Consider the following 18,600-nt stretch of genomic DNA (forward strand, 5'->3'; position numbering starts at 1 on the left):
TCACAGAAGCCAGAACTGGTCAGAACAAGCTTACTCTCCCCTGGAGGACCCCCGTATCCCTGATGCTGGGACAGCCATACGGCACAGATCTCGACATGGGGGGGCCGCAGAATTAGACCATTCAGGGGTTAGATCGGCCGGTGGCAAACATTTTGATGTGCTCAGTCAAGAAGTGCCACTGATAAATCGGCGAGCAGATTTTGGACCTGTTAAAGCACAGATGATTATTCAAGTACGGATATCGGCAAGGATGGATTAGTTAGTTGTTTATTTACGATCTTAGATCAAACATCAATATACACAGAATATACACAGTAAAAAGAAAATGGATTATTTATTTAAAAAGGATGGATTATTTATTTTATGTATTTAACATATGTGTATACTGCCCAAAACGCAAGTCTCTGCCAACAAAGACAACAAAACAATAAAAATAACAAATACAAAGGTTAAAACGTTACAACGTTAATTAAAAATGATCAAACTATCAAAACAGTCTCTAATAAAAAGCCGGGGTGAACAAATATGTCTTGACTGCATTTTAAAAAGTTGTCGTAGATGGGGAAGTTCTTCATTCAGCAGGGGGCACATTCCAAAGTCTTGGGGCAGCAACGGAGAAGGCCCGGCCCCAGGTAGCCAGCAGACGAGCTGGTAGGAACTGCAGACAAACCCCTCCTGATGGGTGGTGGGGTTCATAGCAAAGAAGACATTCTCTTAAACAGCCAGGGTTCAAACTGTTTAGGGCTTTATAGGTTATAACCAAGACCTTGTATTTTGCCCGGAAACCTATTGGCAACCAGTGTAGATCTTTCAAGGTAGGAGTGATATGGTCTCTCCGAGATGACCCAGAGACCAACCTGGCTACGGCATTGTGGACCAACTGCAGTTTCGGGAGTATGTACAAAGGCAGTCCCACAAAGAGCGCATTGCAGTAGTCAAGTCTGGAGGTGACCAGCAGATGTACTACTGTTCTGAGGTCATTTATCTCAAGACACGGACGCAGCTGGTATATCAGCCGAAGCTGATAAAAGTCACCTCTGGCCACTGCCTCAACCTGGGACACCAGGGAGAGGTTTGTGTCCAGAAGCACCCCCAGATTGCATACCTGTTCCTTCTGGGGAAGTGTGACCCCATCCAGAACTGACATATGACAGTATCCAGAACTTGTTGGCTGGGTGTTTTCTTCTTTCCTCGCTGGGGGAGAAACCGATGATGAAAACACCCAGCTGACAATGAAGCCGGTTTGGAAATGAGCTCTGGAGGGCCGTATGAGGCCCCTCCGGGCACTGGCCACAGTCCTATATGTGATGTCACACACAGGGGGCAAACACAAGCCCAAGCTCTCCCCTAGCTCCACGTGTGGACTTGCTCTATGCTCACAATAAAGGATTCATGCCTTTTAAAATATCACAAAATAGGACACGGACATCTCTCGCAGACGGGGCATGAGGTTGTAGAACTTTCAGACAAAAAGGCCAGAAGAACACAAACTTCCTTTCTAGAAACACACCACTCACCAGGGGGAGGAGAGCTGGCCGTGTGGTCACAAGCATGACTTGTCCCCTTGGGTAAGAAGAGCCAGTGTGGTGTAGTGGTTAGAGTGTTGGACTAGGACTGGGGAGACCCAAGTTCAAATCTCCATTCAGCCATGAGACTAGCTGGGTGACTCTGGGCCAGTCCCTTCTCTCTCGGCCTAACCTACTTCACAGGGTTGTTGTGAAAGAGAAACTCAAGTATGTAGTACACCGCTCTGGGCTCCTTGGAGGAAGAGCGGGATATAAATGTAGTAGTAATAATAATAATAATAATAATAATAATAATGCCCTGGTTAGCATTTGGATGGGAGACTACATGTGTCAGCCCTGTAAGATATTCCCCTGAGGGGATGGGAAGAGCATCTAGGTTCCAAGTTCCCTCCCTGGCAGCATCTCCAAGCTAGAGCTGCGAGAGTTTCCCACCTGAAACCTTGGAGAAACCGCTGCCAGTCAGTGCAGTCAATACTTGGCTAGATGGACCAAGGGTCTGGCTCAGTATATGGCGCGCATGCGTGCGCACACCCACCCACACCCCTGGAATCCGGGATTGCTCTCGTGTAACTGAGAGTGATAACATACAACACACAAGCTGTGCTTTATAAGAGACCTCTCTTGTTTGTCTCCGATTTCCCAGTGTCGGGGGGGGGGGGGAAGGTGCAGGAGTCGCAGCCTCCCAGAACCCGTCTCCTCGATTCCGCTCCCTCCCCTACCCCCTCCTACTCAGTGGCATAAATAATCCCGTAAGTGATACAAAACAAGTCCCCCAGAAAAACATACACGGAAAGCCTGGCGGCTTTCTGCGGCTCGCCTCTCCTCTCTCTCCCACTCGCTCGGCTTTGTTTCCAGCAAAAGGGGGCTCAGAGGCAGCTTCGTCATGTCGGTAATTAGAGACTGCCAGATGGCTTCAAATATGCTCCGCAAGCCTCTCCATGTGGCCGCCTCGGAGCTCAGCCGGCACCTGCACGTTCGGCACTTCGCGGCAAACTCCGGGAGACTTTGGGCTTTGCAGAGGCATCTTCCACGCTGGTTTCCTCTGGATCAGGGGCGTAGCTATAATTGAACGAAAGGGTTCAGAGAACACGGGCCCCCAGCTCCAGAGGGCCCTCCAGCTCCAGCCCTCCCTATTTTCTTCATTTTCTCCCTCAATCTGGGGGGCCACCAGAGAGACGGATGAACACGGGCCCCCTCTCCCCTAGCTACGCCCCTGCTCTGGATCGTAATAAAATTAATAGGCCAGCTTGGTTTGAATCTCCTTAAAAAGCGCTCGCTCTCACGGCGACATGACCACACTCATTCCGACGGGAGAAGCCATCCTGCCCCTCGGGTTTTTGTCCTTTTTAAAAAACCCTATCTCGCCGTTCTGTGAAAACAGGCCCTAAAAGCGGCTTCCTAACAATGTTAGGGGAGAGCTGGTCTTGTGGCAGCAAGCATGCCTTGTCCCCTTAGCTAAGCAGGGTCCATCCTGGTTGCATATGAATGGGAGACTTGATGTGTGAGCACCGCAAGATATTCTCCTCCTTGGGGGATGGAGCCGCTCTGGGAAGAGCATCTAGGTCCCAAGTTCCCTCCCTGGCAGCATCTCCAAGATAGGGCTGACAGAGATTCCTGCCTGCAACCGTATGGGTGGTATAAAAATATGTTAAATAAATAAACCTTGGAGAAGCTGCTGCCAGTCTGTGAAGACAATACTGAGCCGGATGGACCAAGGGTCTGACTCGGGAGACAGCAGCTTCTTAAGTTCTTATGATAGCTACCAAACTTTTCTCACCCTAGCTCACCCCCGGTGAAAAAAGCATTTTAATTTGCTGTCTAAAAGATGGAGGAGTGCGTGACAGATGAATGTTTCTACCGAGAAGTCACTACAAAGAAAGATCCATCCTGCTGGGCACTAAGCAAGACTTGGTTTCCCCCCACTTCTCTGTGGAGGAAGAGACAGAAGATTGGGGGGTGACCTGTTTGTTCTCTGGTTCCCTTCAAGGTTGTAGTCAAATACCAAGCCGGCCCTTTTTCACAGCCAAGTTCCATGAATTTATCTTTGTAAGCCCTGTGAGGGTCATGAAGTTCAAGGTGGGATTAGCCTGGCCTAAAATTATCTCTGACAAACATTTGATCCTGTTATACAGCCGACAAAGGCGTTCTCCACAGCTTTTCTCTGCTGCTCAGTCCTTGCTTTCAGGCCTGGATCCAAACCACCATTGGCGCATTGTACATCTCAAAAACTTTTGTGAAGAAAAGAAAAAGAAAAAGAAACTGCACCCAAGTCCCAATAATTCCCATCATTTGAAAATTGTGCAGTATAAAAGACCTCCCCCACATTGCCCCCATGAAGGAACTGCCCCACCCAATATGCCCTCTGAAGTTAAATACAAATGTATTTTTTTTAATTATGAATATAAAGATATTACAACAAGTATTTTGTTCCAAAGCAATAATAATATATTGCATATACCAATGCTTGTTTATTAGTTACATTTCTGCACTGCCCTTCAACCGAAGATGCCAGGACAGTGAACAGGAAGTTAAAAACAAGCACAACGTTTCAATAAAAACATCCTCAAAATAAAACAGTCACAGCCACAACCACTAAAAGGAGAGCTAGGACAATTCAGTGGCCAGAAGTCTGGATAAAAAGGGCTGTTCCCAATCTCCTCCAAAAGATTCGGAGATAGGAACCCATGTGGATCTCAACCAAAAGCAAGGGGAAAGGGTATTTCATGATATACACATGAGAGAAATAATGTGTAAATAGCTGGATGGTACAGTTTGCAGCTGGCCTTGCGGTAGTGAGTATGAATGCTCCCCTTTGCTAAGCAGGGTCTGCCATGGTTTGCATTTGGAAGAGTGACTACATGGTGAGCACCGTAAGATATCGGGATGAGGCTGTGCTCAGTGGTAGAGCATCTGCTTTGCATGCAAATGGGGCCGGGATTATTTGGCTTTTTTAAAGCCAAATTTTGGGTTACGGCCCATTAGACTCACGAGTATACCCCTTAGGTTCTGGCCTCCCTTACAGCGTGTTTACGGGGAGCTCGAAGTTGTCCCCCAGAACCAACACAAATAGTGGATTTTTTCCACCCAGCTATAAATCAGGTTACACTCTAATGCACAGTGAAAAAACCGAATTGTGTGTGAACTGCTTCCTGATAACTCGCAGGGACTTCAGTGTAAATCTGGCCAAACACACCCACTCCATTCTAGAGGAGATGCGAGTTAAAGGGCTTCAAAAGCCCGATGTGAAAAGCTTCCAGGAAGGGCTGGGAGAGCCCTGCTGGATCAGGCCCAAGGCCCAGCTAGTCCAGCATCCTGTTTCACACAGCGGCCCACCAGGTGCCACTGGGAAGCCCACAAGCAAGAGGTTAGGGCACGCCCTCTCTCCTGCTCTTACTCGCCTGCAACTGGGATTGAGAGGCATCTTGCCTCTGAGGGTGGAGGTGGCCTATAGATTAGTAGCCGTTGATAGACCTCGCCTCCATGAATTTATCCAACCCCCTCTTAAAGCCATCCAGGTTGTTGGCTGTCACCACATCTTGTGGTAGAGAATTCCACATGTTGATGATGCGTTGTGTGAAAAAGTCCTTCCTTTCTTGGCAGTCAGTTTCTTGGGATGACCCCTAGTTCTAGTGTCATGCGAGAGGGAGAAAAATTTCTATCAACTTTCTCCCCATCATGCATGATTTTAGACCTCTATCAAATCTCCCCTCAGTCATCGTTTTTCTAAGCTAAAAAGCCCCAGGTGTTGTAGCCTTGCCTCCTAAGGAAGGTGCTCCAGGCCCCTGATCATCTAGGTTGTCCTCTTCTGCACCTTTTCTAGTTCTGCCACGTCCTTCTTAAGGTATGGTGCTGCTGCAAGTCAGTGTAGACAATCCTGAGCTAGATGGACCAAAGCCTGACTCAGTATTAGGTAGCTTCCTGTATTCCTATGATTTCCCTGGTTGGCCCTGGAAATGGGTTGTCAAATGTCAGTGTACATGAAAGGGGGAACCCTGGGCTCTTTCATTCTGTCAACTGTAGATATGTTCCCAGTAAAGGTAAAGTGTGCCATCAAATTGGTGTTGACTCCTCTGGTTGTCTTTGGTAGAATACAGGAGGGGTTGACTATTGCCATCTTCTGTGCAGTATGATTGATTGACTGGATTGGATTTCTATTCCACCCTTCCAAAAATGGCTCAGGGCCATTACACAGAGAAATAACAAATAAATAAGATGGCTCCCTGTCCCCAAAGGGCTCACAATCTAAAAAGAAACATAAGATAGACACCAGCAACAGTCACTAGAGGTCCTGTGCTGGGGGTGGATAGGGCCAGTTACTCTCCCCCGATAAATAAAGAGAATCACCATGTTAAAAGGTGCCTCTTTGCCAAGTTAGGTATGACATGATGCCTTTCAGCATCTTCCTATATCGCTGCTGCCTGATATAGGAGTTTCCCATATTCTGGGAAACATACCAGCAGGGATTCGAACCAGCAACCTCTGGCTTACTAGTCCAGTCATTTCCCCACTGTGCCATTAGGTGGCACTGCAAATCCCTCTCCCTGGTGAATTGGCCAGTGATGTTCAAGCCTGACTTAACTATGGCCAGGCAGGATAGGTTCTCACCCAGGGTGCAGGTAAGACAGAACCTGCCTGCTAGGGAAAAATCTGGGAAACATTATCTGGCGTGCTAGATTGGCCTTTGCCTGTGTAAAAACCGTCCTCAGCAGCAGCAAGCAAGATGTGTAAAGAACAGCCGCTGTCTGAGTCTGAAAGAGGAAGCCGATTCCAGGAAATCTCAAAATACACACAAAGATGACATTTTGCAAAAAAAAAAAAAGGGGGGGGGGATGAAAGGAGGTCACGATATTGTTCAGAGGAATCAGTGATGCAAAACAAACGAAGCCGTGGAGAGTTGAGGGGAAAGGAAGGGGGATCTTGGGGGGGGGGCGGGGGCGGGAATCCAGTTCGCTGACAACTAGGTCAATGGGTTAGTGGATGAAGAAGCTTTGAAGGATAATACATGTGATTATTTCATACAGGGATTATGAATATGGTAATTTGAGCTTCTCTCCAGATTGCCTGTATCAAGCAAAGGGCGGGCTCTGCACCCGAGAGGCCGCCTAATCGCAAATCTGTTTACTTCAGAGCAAGCCCTATCCATTGCAATGGCGTTTGTCTCCAGCTTAGCACTGCTACGATGGAAGCTTCCTTTCTGCCCCCTAATTAATTTCTTCCTACAATTTTCTTCTCGGTCCCTCCATGCTGTGGGCCTTCGCATTCTCCAACTTCCCAACTTGTGGCCCCAGGTCAAAGCCAGACTACTGAGGGGCACCAGTTGCTCCTCCTCAGGGGAGGCGAGCTGGTCTTGGGGGAGCCTACGTGAATTGCCCCCTTTGCTAAGCAGGGCCTGCCCTGGGTTGCATCGAGAAGGGAGACTTCGCATGAACACGGTAAGATGCTGCCCACAGGGGATGAGGCCATAGCTCAGCGGAAGAGCAGAAGGCCTCAGGTTCACTTGCTGGCAGCATCTCCAGTTAAGGCTGGAAGAGACCCCTGCCTGAAACCTTGGAGAGCCGCTGCCAGTCAGGGTAGACAATACTGAGGTATACAATATTGAGGTTTCCAAGGTCAGTCCTTCCATGAGGCAAGGTGAGGTTGAGAGGAGAGCTGGTCTGGTGGCAGCAAGCATGACTGGTCCCCTTAGCTAAGCAGGGTCTGCCCTGGTTGCCTATGATTGGGAGACTAGTAGTGTGAGCACTGGAAGATATTCCCCTCAGGGGATGGAGCTGCTCTGGGAAGAGCATCTGAGGTCCTTGGAGAAGCCGCTGCCAGTCTGTGTAGACAATACTGAGCTAGATAGACCATGGTCTGACTCAGTATATGGCAGCTTCCTATGTTCCTATGACAGGGCTGTCTGGAACAAATCAAGGCTACCTATTAAAGCCAATTCATCAAAGGCGGTCTCTCTGAAAAGCAAGGTCGACTCAGAAATATTATCTCGAGGAAGATAACATTTTGATCTTTGGTCGACAATATCCTCCATCCTTAGACGACATTGTAACATGGGTGCGGACCAGAAACCCGGATGATTAGGAGAGGAGAGCTGGTCTTGTGGTAGCAAGCATGACTTCTCCCATTAGCCAAGCAGGGTCCACCCTGGTTGCATAGGAATGGGAGACTAGAAGTGTGAGCACTGTAAGAGATTCCCCCCTTCGGGGATGGAGCCGCTCTGGGAAGAGCAGAAGGTTCCCAGTTCCCTCCCTGGCAGCATCTCCAAGATAGGGCTGAGAGAGACTCCTGCCTGCAACCTTGGAGAAGCCGCTGCCAGTCTGTGAAGACAATACTAAGCTAGATAGACCAATGGTCTGACTCAGTATATGGCTGCTTTCTATGTTCCTATGAGGTGGTTGCCACAGAGAGCAGATCACCGGGACACCAGTGAGGCAGCAAGATGCATGAGTTTGTGCTTTAAAAGTGGGGGCGGGGGAGGAGGGAAAGGAGGAGGAGGAGGGTAGCAAGCGGGGCGGGGGGGGATGTGGCATCCTTCCTCAGGCTCACAGAGCCCTCAAGCCCTCACAGTGTATGTTGCGTTCGGCAAGGCCTTCATAAAGTATGTGTCAGCACCATCACATGCTGTATCTCTGGTATGCATCTCCATTGTCCCTTCACTCATGACCACTTCCCTGCTCCTTCCGCCTCCTGTTCCTAAACGGTACCATAATAAACTCCCTCCTTTATTGACTTAAGCACATATTTAAAACATTTAGCGCAACACACACACACACCCCGCCCCGTTTGTTTTTAGGTTTTTTGCTGCGCTCCAAGCGGTTTCCATCCGAACAGATGACAACGCCAGTATCAACCCGAAGACTGTTGAAAAGGATTAAAACGATGCAATCCATCGAGGAATTAAAGAGCGGTAATCAAATGCCTGCTGGAGTGGGTGGGAGGAGGTGGATGTTGCGAGAGGTGAAAGCAGCAGAAACCTTTTCAATGAAGGTTTCATTGTACAGCCTCGGGGTAACCACAGGTGAAGACCCTGTTTCTTGCAAGGCCTGGCTTGTTGGATGCATATGGCATCAAAGCTAATAAGGTACTGCATATCAAGGGATGTCAGGAAAAGAAGGTGGAACCTTGATGCTCTTCCCAGAGTGGCCCCGTCCCCTCAGGGGACTATCTTACAGTACTCACACACCTAGTCTTCCATACATATGCAAACCAGGGTGGGCCCTGCTTAGCAAAGCAGACAATTCATGCTAGCTACAAGACCAGCTCTCCTCCCAGGAGAGTTTACCAAGGCTTAGATCCCAATCATGTACTACTGAGTAACGGCAATCTGCTAGAACACATCCGGGATAGTTTTTTTCAGAGCAGAGGTCAACGCTGCCTGACAGGTTCCAGCATTTATCATTTTTCGAAATGATCACCCCCTCTAAAGGGGGGGGAAAAGAAGAAGACGTGTACACTCATGTTTCAAGAAAAATGCTTGGAACGGCCCCATCCCCTCAGGGGAATATCTTACAGTGCTCACACATGTCACCCATCGAAATGCAAACCCTGCTTAGCAAAGGGGACAATTCATGCGGGCTATTGGAAGCCACCTAATGGTGCAGTGGGAAATGCCTTGTCTAGCAAGCCAGGGGTTGCCGGTTCGAATCCCCGCTGGTATGTTTCCCAGACTATGGGAAGCACCTATATCGGGCAGTAGCGATATAGGAAGGTGCTGAAAGGGATCGTCTCATACTGTGCGGGAGATGGCAATGGCCAGCCCCTCCTGTATTCTACCAAAGACAACCGCGGGGCTCTGTGGGCGCCAGGAGTCGACACCGACTCGACGGCACACTTTACCTTTACCACAAGGCCAGCTCTTTTGTTCATTCTACAATGTCTGTTGCCCCTTCAACCCAGCCTCCTGCCGGCAAACCAGACTGTGACTTCAGTAGCCAGCAGTTACATGGCCGGCTGTTGCCTTTCTGAGCTGTAAGATTCGGCGGTGTTAAATAGACAGTTTGCCCTTGTGTTCCCTTTCATAAATTTAATTAGGGCACTTTCCGCTTTGTGTAGCCGCTACAGTCGAGTGCTGTGTTTCCCCACCGCCGCTGACTCCCCCAGGAACAAGATTTACCACTCCTTTTTATTCTTGTTTAAAAAAAAGAAAAAAAGAGGACAGACAAAAGCTTGTTCTCATTTGCTAATATCATTACAGCCCTCCATATACTCAGGAGAGTCCAGCACATGAATAGAACCCAGTCTAAACCAGAGGGGGCCCCAGCTATAAATATGCAGCCGTTTCCCCAGCCAGAGAACACGTACTCTTTGAAAGCGTTCTCCACTGGTGTCTTATCACTTGCTAAATGTATTAGCTGCACGTCGTTTATTCTCTAGTCATCTTCGTGATGTCTGTGTCTTCTGGCTTTTAGCTACTAAGTCAATTTCCGAGAGTGTCTTGCTAAGGACCTTACAACAGCACGCATCTGCTGAGCCAGGGGCATCGATGGGGCTGGCCCATCATGGGGCACAAACCCCCAACGGGTTGCTCAGAGCCTCGAAGCTCGTCTGCCACCAGGATGACCTCTTCCAGAAAGGAAGCGAAGCTTATGAGGTACCTGCGCAGAGCATGCAAGATCGCTCCTGGCTGGAATATAATATGGGAGAATGTTAAAAAGGAGGAGTTGACAAAAATTACGGAGTGTTTCCATCGACTCTCCACCCCCCTCGGCAGGTACCTCTAATCCAGGCCTGCTCAACTTTAGCCCCCCAGCTGGTTTTGGATGACAGCTTCCATAATCCCCAGCCACAGTGGCCAATAACCAAGGATTATGGGAACTGTAGGCCAGCATCTGCAAGGCGTTTTCCAGGCTAGCTGCTCAACAGCAGCAAAATGCCTCCACTCAGGTAAGTCGCCTTTGAAACGTAAACAGCAAGGGGGAGCAGTCTGGCAGCAAATAACAACCCGAAAAAAACAGCAACTTCCTCAATCAGGCCTACAACCTCTTTGGCCTTCAACCCACAGCACCTCACCATATTGCTCTGTAGATAGAAACACTCCATAATTGACAATCCTGCCGATGCCCTGGTCTCGCTCTGATATGAGGAGATCTGTTCTAGAGCCTCATTGCGGAACTGGGCACCAAGGAGGAATGGGGATGGATATCTATAAACAAGCCTGGCTCAATTTTCTCTGTAAAAAGATAGTTCTCTTTGTTTTCAGGGAGAATCAAGGCCCACTCTTAGCAAAGACACAAAACAGCCTACCACCACCACCAAACAAATGCAACTCTAATAATTCTTCAACCGTGCATTCTAATGGCGAGTCTAAAAAAAGGCTCACTCATTATTCTCTATTGTCAGTGTGGCCAGAAATAAAGAGCCTATCAGAGATCTGCTTAACTTGGAATCTGAGGACGAAAGAGCACACATGGGCATGCCTTATGAGAAAGCTTGCAGCACTCCAAAGCCAGAGGAACATAGGAAGCTGCCGTATACTGAGTCAGCCCCTTGGTCCATCTAGCTCAGTATTGTCTACACAGACTGGCAGCAGCTTCTCCAAGGTTTTGGGCAGGAATCTCTCTCAGCCCTGTCTTGGAGATGCAGCCAGGGAGGGAACTTGGAACTTTCTGCTCTTCCCAAGGCGGCCCCATCCACTAAGGGATCTCACAGTGCTCACATATGTCACGGGGCAGACTCTGCTTAGCAAAGGGGACAATTCCTGCTTGCTACCATGAGACCTGCTCTCCTCCCTGCCCAGTGCCGCAAGCCACCATAGTAGGGTTTCAAATCCGTCTCTGTAACCAAGAGGGCAGATGGTGAACTTCAGAGAGCATTCTAGGCCGCGGGTGGGCAAACGTAGCCCTCCAGTTGTTTTCGGACTACAACTCCCAGCATCCCCAGCCACAATTCATTGTAGCTGGGGAGGATGGGAGTTGTAGTTCAACAAAGAGTCTAGCAGCTCTAGACTGGCGTTCGAGAAGGCAATAGGACATGGAGAGATGGTCAGGGTACAAAGGGTGAATGCTGCTTGGAATTGGGGGGAGGCATTTCTCAAACATGGGTCCCCAGATGTTGTTGGACTACAACTCCCATCATCCTCAACCACAGTGTACTGGCTTAGGTGGCAAGCAGAAGCCAGTGCAGATGCTGGGATGATTAGCATGAAATATGATGCCCTTAGAGCCACAGCTCGGAGGCATGGCTGTCTCCATGCACCAGCTGAAGTTTTAAGAAAGAACAGTCATAATTCATTGGCTTCCTATAGGCGTTTTGGAAAACAGTAGGATTCCAAAATAGTAGCATGCCGCAGCAGGTGTGCCTCTGTTCCTTCCCCATACTTTGAGTAGCGTGTCAGAAACAGCCTGAACCTTCACCAGGAACCGCCTGGTCTGTACAGAGCAGAGCTGCAGCTGGCTGCACAACAACAGCCCTCCAGGTATTACTGGACGACCACTCAAGAGCAGTGCGCTGGTCAACTCAAGAGCGAACCACAACGCTGTTAATGCTTGGTGTGGTGGTTAGAGCATTGGACTAGGACCAGGGAGACCCAAGTTCAACCCCACACTCAGCCATGAAACTCACGGGGTGACTCTGGGCCAGTCACGTATCTCCCAGCCTAACCTACCTCCCAGGGTTGTTGTACGTGTACAGCACTTATACGACGACGGATGTTTATACACTGCTTTTCAACAAAGTTTCTCAAAAGCAGTTTACATACAAATAATCATAATAAATAAATAAAGATGCGTAAAGATGCTTCCCTGTCCCCAAAGGGCTCACAATCCAAAAAGAAACACAAGGTAGACACCAGCAGCAGCCACTGGAGGGATGCTGTGTTGGGGACGGATAGGGCCAGTTGCTCTCCCCCTGCTCAATAAAGAGAATCGCCATTTTCAAAAGGTGCCTCTTGGCTCAGTTAGCAGGGGTAAACTGTGCATCCCCACTCCCCAACCTTGGAGAAAGAGTGGGATCTATCTATCTATCTATCTATCCATCCCTCCCTCCGGCTTCTGGAGCAGGTATTTAGCAAACTGACAATAACAGTCTCCTATTCTAAAACTTGAAAATGTTTAATAGGTTTTACTCTCATATTTTGGATCTGATCGTACAGAACCTCTGAAACGCCAGCCACATTCTGGTTCGGCAACACTTATTAATAAGTGCTTATCTAGATAAGTTATTATCTGGATAGGTGGTTACACAGTGGGGTTGTGGGACAGGGAGGAAGCCACAGTGCTCATGGCATTTTGAAAAAGACACCCCCAAATCCCCCCCAAAGGCAAAGCAGCAAGAAAATAGGGAATGGTTTACTGCAATTTGGGACTGTCCTCGGTCAATGGGGGCAAGCAGTGTACATTATTTTAGACCTTGTGTTTATCTGGCTCACTACCTTCCAGCTTGCCTCTGCGGTCTGTACGAGATGCATTAACTATGGACAGATTTTGGACAGCCTTGATTTCTGCCTTGAGCTTGGACAGTTACTTTCAGCAGCTTCAAAGGGACATGGACATAGGGACATAAGAAACTGCCTTATACAGAGTCAGACACTAGTCTCTCTAGCTCAGTATTGTCCACACTGACTGGCAGCAGCTTTCCAGCGTTATAGGCTGGAGTCCCTCCCAGCTCTATTTGGAGATGCCAGGGAGTGAATTTAGGACCTTCATGACCTCATATCTCACAGCACTCACATGTACTCTCCCATCCAAATGTAAACCAAGGCAGACTTTGCTTAGCAAAAGGGACAAATCATGCGCTCACTACAACAAGACCAGCTCTCCTCTTCCCAGCAATGCCAGGCCCTGATCCTACGGGTACTCAAGCACGGCTCTGTCTTGGCTATCTATAGCTCACTATATGCTCATGTGCAGGAGCTGAGCCACTAACAGGGCACCAGAATCAGCTACCGGAAGCAGGATGTAGAACGGCAGGTCAGAGGATGAGCTGGTCTTCCCTACAACTTGAATAACGCGGAGATAAAGAAAAGCTGGGAAAACAGGGTTTTCGTGGGTTATACTGAGGCTGCGGTTATATCAAGATCAGCCACTCCGTTCGAGCCTGCATGAATTTTCAAGTGAGTGGAAGTGAATTTTACATGCAACCACAGAGGCTGACAGGCACCTCGGAATTAGAAAGATAAAGAGTTGCGGTACCTGATGGTAGCATCGCCATAGGCAAGCAGCTTCTTGTGAAGGTCAGTTGGATAACGAGAGCTGGGCTGGATCAATCTGGATTAGCCCTGATGGTTGTCAGCTGTTGCCTCTCTCACCCACACATACACGGCCTGGCACAATTAGAAAAAGGCAGAGTACATATGGTACAACTCAGCGGCCAAGGAGCAGGTATTAGTGCAAAGTCTAATTTTAACCCTGAGTCGGCTCTCACAGGTGCTGTCTGCAAGACAAATGGGAAATGAGATTGGTCCCTCTTATCCAATAAAAATGGCTTGGTTTTACGGAAACATGGGTCATCGGAAGTGGCCCTTCTGCACTACATTAAAAAACAAAACAAAACACAACCATGGGGAACTTGTTTTATTTTTTTGTGTGCCCCGTGTTATTGGTAAAGTAGCCATATGCACACACACCTACCTCTAACTCCCTTCCACTTCGGCAAAGTGAACAGGAAACATTCCAGGCATTTTTGCAGCCCAAACTGATATTTTCATTGGTAGCACCAACAAAGAGACTGGTGTGTAATAGTTTCAGTTATACGTGAGGTTTAGGAACATAGGGAACTGACATATACTGAGTCAGTCCCTTGGTCCATCTAGCTTAGTATTGTCTACACAGACTGGCAGCGGCTTCTCCAAGGTTGCAGGCAGAAGTCTCTCTCAGCCCCATCTTGGAGATGGTGCCAAAGAGGGAAGGAACTTGGAACCTTCTGCAGGCAAGCAGGCAGGTGCTCTTCCCAGAGTGGCCCCATCCCCTCAGGGGAATATCTTACAGAGCTCACACACATAGTCTCCCATATAAATGCAAGTCAGGGTGGGCCCTGCTTAGCAAAGTAGACAATTCATGCTTGCTTCAAACTCTCCTTCCAGGAGAGTTTACCAAGACTTAGATCCCAATCATGTGCTACTGAGTAACGACATCTGCTAGGACGTATCTGGGATTTGGGATAGTTTTTAGGAACATAGGAAGCTGCCATATACTGAGTCAGATCATAGGCCCATCTAGCTCAGTATTGTCTACCCAGATTGGCAGTGGCTTCTCCAAGGTTGCAAGCAGGAATCTCTCCCAGCCCTATCTTGGAGGTGTCGCCAGGGACGGAACTTGGAACCTTCTGCTCTTCCCAGAGTGGCTCCATCCCCTGAGGGGAATCTCTTGCAGTGCTCACACATCAAGTCTCCCATTGATATGCAACCAGGGTGGACCCTGCTTAGCTATGGGGACAAGTCATGCTTGCTACCACAAGACCAGCTCTCCTCTCCAGACGAGCTCTCCTCTCGCTTTTAGAGCAGAGGTCAAAACTTCCTGACAGGTTCCAACATTTATCAGTTTTGGAAATGACCAATAAAGGAAGGCAGCGGTGAGTGTATACTCTCATGTTGGTTTCCAATTTGCTACAAGGGAGGATAGCTGGCCTTGTAGTAGCAAGCATGAATGGTCCCTTTGCTAAGCAGGGTCTGTCCTGGTTTGCATTTGAATGGGAGACAACATGTGTGAGCACTGTAAGATATTCCCCCCTTAGGGGATGGGGCCACTCTGGGAAGAGCACCTGCATTATGCAGGCAGAAGGTTCCAAGTTCCCTCCCTGGCATCTTCAGATAGGGCTGAGAGAGACTCCTGCCTGCAACCTTGGAGAAGCTGCTGCCAGTCTGTGTAGACAAGACTGAACTAGATGAACCAAGGGTCTGACTCAGTAGAAGACAGCTTCCTATGTTCCTAAGGGTATGAGCCAGGAAGGCACAATATGCATTGTGTGAAGAAATACTTTCTTTTGTCCACCATGAACAGTCTTTTGTAGAGGATGACCCAAGATTGTTTTTGTGACAGTTTTCTTGCTTTTCTGAGAGGACTACTTGCATGATGTGTAACATCAGCACTGCAAACTGGGAGCTTTTCTCCCACGGAAAGAGAAAAGTCAAGCTGGCTGTTGGTATATCGTCGGAACTGACTTTCTGGGTGCTGAGAGTAACCTTTCTCTTCACAATGCTGTTCTTGACTCAATAAAACACGACCCTGTCTCCCCTGTTCATGCATACACGTTTTCAAAGGCATGTTAATGTAGCTCAGTTTTGCCCAGTAAGTGATTAGACGAAGACTTAAGGATTCCAGAGCCGTCAGTTGAGGTCTGATTCTCTTATGCCAAAGAAGGGCCCTCTGTTTGGAGAGAATCCCATTTTCGAGTGCTGGTTTTAGGGGTCCGTTGCATACCAGACCAAGTGGCAGAAGGGCCTCCAGGCTGCTCTGTGAGTGATGCCTTTCAACCTCTGGACACTGTCCACTTGTTTCCTAAAGTTGTGCTTTCCAGCAGCTAACCTCTCAGCTGGTAAGCAAAGAGAACGCTGGGGCAAATAGATGTGGTAAGAAAGTAATAAAATAAGGCAACATCTCTTTCAGCTCTTCCTTCCTGCATTGTATTTTAGATTCTGTATATCTAACAATGCAAAATGCATGCTGTTTGATGTGAAAGAAGCTCAACGTTCTGTATTTCAGCTCTAAGGTTATACACCTCATGTTACTCCGCTTGCAAATGGAATAGGAGCCTGGCCTGGCCTGGTTAACAGGGCAGAACCTGTCTCCACATTGCCCTCTCAGTTAGGAACATAGGAAGCTGCATACCGAGTCAGACCATGGATCCATCTAGCTCAGTACTGTCTACACTGACTGGCAGTGGCTCTCCAAGGATTCAGGCAGCCTACCTGAATCCCCAACCCTACCTGAAGATGCCAGGGAGTAAACCTGGGGCCTTCTGCATGCAAGCAGATGCTCTACCACTGAGCGATGGGCCTCATCCCTAAGGGGAATATCGTACAGCCGACAGCACTCAAATGTAGTCACCCATCCAAATGCAAACCAGGGCAGACTCTGCTTAACAAAGGGTACAACTAATGCTCATCACCACAAGAGCAGCTCTACTGGAGCTTTTCCAGATGGGCAGCTTTATTGCAACAGGAAGTGCTTAAAATTAAGCCATGTTGAGCACTGCATCGAAGTGCTTTTTTTTTTTTTTAGGATGCACATAATGATCATCAACTGCAAAGGGTCAGGAGCAAAGCCGAATAATGCCATTGGCTATATGAACAGCACCTTCTAGCACCATTCTGACATGGCTGTAAATGGTTCCCTCATAAGAACTCCCCTCAACCCGCACCTTAGTGTAGCGAAGCTGCATTCACTCTGTGTTTACCCCTGCTAACTGGGCAAAGAGGCACCTTTTTAACATGGTGATGACCTTTACTTAGCAGGGGGAGAGCAACTGGCCCTATCCACCCCCAGCATAGTATCTCCAGTGAGGGTTGCTGGCATCTAGCTTACGTTTCTTTTTAGATTGTGAACCCTTTGGGGACAGGGATCCATTTTATTTATCATTTCTCTATGTAAACCACTTTGGAAACCTTTGTTGAAAAGCAGTATATACATATTTGTTGTTGTTGCTGACTTGCTGTTTGGAAAAGCTCCTGGGCTCCATCTCAGATCCTCAGCTCCAGCCCACAAACCAGAAGTACCCCTGAACTCTAGGTTTCATTCCTGGCATAGTCACCTGTGGCTATGACAACTTTCATTATCAGCCTGACTAGGTCATAAGAACAGCCCTGCTGGATCAGGCCCAAGGCCCATCTAGTCCACCATCCTGTTTCACACAGTGGCCCACCAGGTCCTTACGTCAGTTCAGGCTTCCTTGAATCGGTGTGGGTTGTCCTTCCAGATTCTTCCCCTCTGAGCCTAGTCTATACATTAGACCAGGAGCCAGGATGCCAACACCCTATCTCTAGTCAATTGCAGTCACATTGTTTTGTTGCCTGGCTGTGTCAGGAAGGGCAATCAGGTATCCTCTTGTTTGTTTTTCATTGTGTTTGTTCTGTTAATGTTCAGTGACTTGAAAGGTGGGAAGGACAGAAAAGTGTGAGAGTGAGCATCGTTAGCCAAATAGTTTCACTATAAAACCTACCCAAAAATACACTGAAATCACTATAGACTGTAATAAACAGTCATAGACTGTAATAAACATTGATTGATTGACCGATATTGAAATAAAATCATTACAAATGTTGTCCCAAATATTGCCTTAGGAAAGCTTGATGGATTGGTCTGGATCACTCTTGAGTCTTAACTGGTGGCCATATTTGGATGCAGGAGGAATTTTCCAATCGCCTTCATCTGATTGGCTAGGTTCCCCCACCCCCCACCCTTCCCTTGCTTCATGTAGTTTGGCTAGCCTACACAAATCATTATGTACTATTACATGAGCACTTTTGGGCTTGAATCTTAAACTTTACTTGTGGGCAACTATGCCCAGGATTGCACGAGATAATTTGTGGATTGCCCTGCCAGCCGGATGGACTTAAAAAGAGACTTTGGCCCTCGCCAGCATAGACATTCTAGGAAACACGATCTTCTTGAACTTAGGAGGCTTTGATAAGGTTTCAGAGGCCACTGCTGTATCCTCTTCTGTTTTGTGTATAAAAATGGAGTGGTTGAAATGGAAGCCCGTGTGAATCACATTGCTAAGCATGCTTTGCTTAGAAGCAGAAGTGTCAGTAGAGCAACGTATAGTAATGCAGCTATGTCAGTGTGCAATGCATCATGTGCAAATTGGCAGCACTGGATCAAGAGATATCATTAGAGACAGTTGGGAATTTGCTTTTATTACTTGTTGAGCCCTGGACATTAATTAAATTCATTTAGCTAGCAACATTGCACTGCTACCCCAAAATGTATCATTTCTACTATCTCTGCATGCCTTAAAGAGGTACCTTAAAAGAAAATTTGTTAGCATTCTGACCAACCCTTGAGAAATGCAGCAAAATTAATCCTGGTGTGGACTTCTGTGCATATGCTGCCCTCTAGTGCTTGTGGCTTAGGTGCCTTTTATCCTCAGACGAAGATGACTTTCCTGTGGGTCAAGAATACTAAAAAGGGGCAGGGCCTTGGTGCAA

The 18,600-nt window shown here is 48.0% G+C and overlaps 1 long non-coding RNA gene across 1 annotated transcript; it reads right to left on the reverse strand.

The window, feature by feature from the left end:
* Positions 1–253: 253 nt before the first annotated feature.
* Positions 254–17,825, reverse strand: LOC128337717 (uncharacterized). The gene is made up of 3 exons (XR_008312409.1): positions 17,327–17,825; positions 13,649–13,779; positions 254–2,585 (listed from the first exon to the last, which is right to left on the reverse strand). It is a non-coding gene; the product is annotated as an uncharacterized LOC128337717 (long non-coding RNA).
* Between the last annotated feature and the right edge of the window lie 775 nt (positions 17,826–18,600).

Source organism: Hemicordylus capensis, chromosome 14 (genome assembly GCF_027244095.1).
Source record: "Hemicordylus capensis ecotype Gifberg chromosome 14, rHemCap1.1.pri, whole genome shotgun sequence".
Lineage (NCBI taxonomy): Eukaryota > Metazoa > Chordata > Lepidosauria > Squamata > Cordylidae > Hemicordylus > Hemicordylus capensis.